Genomic DNA, 3242 nt, shown 5'->3' with positions numbered 1-3242 from the left:
GGGGTGGATAAATCGTATAATGGAAACGTTAATGTCGAGCGACGGTGGCACGGTCGCGTGAAACTCATCCGATAATACAAGGACGGCCTTTACCTTTCCGTGTCTCCTTTCAAGGAGCGCTTTAATTCGCGATAAGTACGCGAGGGGGAGTTTAACCGGTGGCGTGACCAGATATACGAGTTAACTGCCTACCTTGCCGGACAACCGGACTATATAGGATAAGATAACGACTCCTCCGTACGTGTCCCTCGCCCTCCTCTCTTCGCCCTCGCAGTCGATGAACGATCGAGCCGGTTCGCGAGTTCTCGCCACGCTTCGATCACCTCGAATCCAATTAAATTGGAATGGAACCGCGCAACCTTCTCCCTTTCTTCGCCTCGTCGATTGTCGCCGAACGTCGAAAACGAATTGCACCGCCGAGGCACGCGAGAAAAGGATGAATCGTCCCCAAAGAGAGAAAGAGTTAAATTCTGGCTGGTTGTAGAACCAGCTTTTAACGGTAAGCCTTTTTTGAAGCGAGTTACATTCCTGAAGTAAAAAACCCTGTCTGAAGAAGAATCGTATCTTTGTATCGCGCTTCTCTCTCTCTCTCTCTCTCTCTCTCTCTCTCTCTTCATTTTCCCCTCCGTGCCGTGAGAATATCGTGGCGCGATTACGGGAAATCGGACGGAAAGAGGATGCGTTTCCGGCCGAGGAAACTCTTTTTTCCCCACGTTTCGCCGATTAATCCTCCGCTCGTTCCTCCTTCAATCGGATAAATTGACTTTTACGATCTCTCGTAAAGGTATTCGAGGGCGGTGATGCATCTCCGCCGACGGAACGCAGAAAAGAAGGAACGAACAAAAACGGCGTGCATGGATGAACGGCGTGTGCGTCGCTTCGTCTTCGAAAAAATGGGAAACGAGAGAGAGAGAGAGAGAGAGAGAGAAAAGTAGGGTATTTAACATTCGACGCGAACGAGTTCGAGCATCTGGAATAGAACTCGTTATACTCGTCGGGGCAAGCGAATGAAAATGATATACTTCGCGCGAATCTTACTTTCCACGATACGAGCCTTACTTTCCCCGTCCAACGCGGGAAATTTCATCGAAATACAATAATTTCGTTTAATTTCGCTTAATTTTAGATGGATTTTTCGCTAGAGAGAAATCGACGAAAATTAGCGATTCTTTGCCGATTTAATCACGATCCTCCCGGAGGAGGATATCGAATCGTCGTTGCGGGAAGAGAGAGAGAGAGAGAGAGATGAAATCTCGTTACGTTGATTCGCGGGGAGAATTAACGGAGAGAATCGCTGGTAATCGGCGAATTTCAAGGTGGATCGTTCGTGGCAAAGACGAGAGAGTAAATTTCGCGGTTCGTTTTCGCCGGCCGGGGTGGACGACGGAGGAGGGGCGGATGGGCAGGTCGAGGAAAGAGAGGAGANGTCGGGGGGGGAGGGAGCTCTCGAATTTCGCGTTTGGAGAAGGTAGCGATGTCCCTGGCCGGAGGTCGGAGAGAGCGGAGGACTTGGAGTGGCTATTCAAAGCCGAACAGGCGTGCAATTAATTCCTGAGCGTGGAGAAAGCGAATCGAGACGGCCGATAGGGTGGCACTTGTGAACCGCGTCACGATCGTTGGCCCAAAAGCTGAGTAGAGCCGAGGTCCGGGGAACTCGAACCCCGGCTTGTCTCCGAAAACGCCGCGGGCACTCTAATTCAATGGACGATTCCGCTACGTACACCGTAAGTGACGTTATTGTCGTCCCGCTACGAACGTCCCCTCCCCTCCGCCGGACCCAGCAATACCCGAAACGAGACGTCAAACCACGATTCTATGCGCCCCATTATCGATTCGTGCCGAGTACTCCCCGCGATTCGTTCGAAAATTAATTTAACCTACGTCCAGGCACGGATATCAAATTTAAAGCCCGATCAAATTTCCTTGACCAAACGTCGTCCGAACGTTCCTCTTTCTCCCCGCTTTTCTCTCTCTCTCTGTCCGCTCTGTGTCCGGATCTGGTGTCGGTTCCTCGCAGAGAAACGATTCCGCGTCGATCGCTCCAATCGGATATATATTTCTCGTCGAAACTGCCGTTCCGCACGAGTATCCTCCCTAATATACGTACGTTTCGTCATCCGTACAAGGGATCATTCGTAGCGATGTTCGCGTTATTTAAATTACAACTTGAATACAACGATGTGATAAATATCTTTCAATCGTATCGATCGAGCGTGAGAACGGTTATAACGAGTGAACGAAAACGTGTAGTTTTAAGGGGAATAAAAAAATAACGAAAGATTGAAAGAATACGTAATACAACCAATAATATAGGAATGTAATTTTAGCAATAAAAAATTTATCCGACTTAGCGGCTGAAAAGATAGGTGGAAAGGAATTGTCTTGAATCGAAACGAAGAAAGTAATTGCTCTATTATTCCTATTATCGCACACGAAGGACGAGAGGGGCGATCTTGGATTTACCATCGCACTTGCAACGCGACGCGTTTCGGCGGAGGGGAAGAGTGGGGGTGATGATAATTCGGAATTTCGTATTTAAAACACGTATTCGCGCGTCGAGTTTTTCGCGTTCGGTCGTCGTGGCGCGCCGCGATTAAAGAGTCGTTCCACGTTTACGTAATTTGCACGCGGAACTGACGCGGTTGGCATTTCCAAGTCCATTAAGATCATAGCCCGGGTAATTAGAAGGGCGATGTATCTTGGTTCTCGCGAGAGCGGGTGGATTAAGCGGTACGGGCGCGGAACAGATTAACCACGCGGAACGCTTCTTTCTGGGACGGTGGGTAACTTATAAGCCGACCACGTNNCCACGTAACCAGTCACCGTCCCCCCTCCCTACAGTAGTACTCTCTCGTGAAAAGAGTCGAGCCTCGAAATCACGTTGGAACGTACGAAAAATTGCGTCCCCCTCTTCGAGGAAATAATTCAAGCAAACTCGCCTCGCCCGGTCTCTCTCTTTGCATTGGTGGCGCAACGATGCATTACGAAACGGGTATATTTTACGATCCGGAGGAAAGGTCGCCCCTCCCCGCTATGGCCACGCGTAGCCACCCATCCCCACCCACCGTCACCGTCGTAAAATATCGCGCGAGCTTAATTAAACGCAAACCCCGCTTTCGAACAACGAGCACCGACCGCGAAATTTCCCCTTCCCTTCCTTTAGCGCCGATGGTACGCGAACTCGCCGCTAGTTGTACTCGTCGCGCTGTTACGTCGATTCGAAGGAAACGAAGGTGTCGCAT

At 50.0% G+C, this 3242-nt stretch overlaps 1 protein-coding gene across 12 annotated transcripts in view; it reads left to right on the top strand.

The window, feature by feature from the left end:
- LOC102674684 overlaps positions 1–3242 on the top strand; it is a 77649-nt gene that overhangs the window by 56070 nt on the left and 18337 nt on the right. The window lies entirely within an intron of this gene.

The sequence above is a fragment of the Apis dorsata genome, unplaced genomic scaffold, assembly GCF_000469605.1.
Source record: "Apis dorsata unplaced genomic scaffold, Apis dorsata 1.3 scaffold_118, whole genome shotgun sequence".
In the NCBI taxonomy this organism is placed as follows: Eukaryota; Metazoa; Arthropoda; class Insecta; order Hymenoptera; family Apidae; genus Apis; species Apis dorsata.
This window is presented reverse-complemented; position numbering and strand designations above follow the sequence as displayed.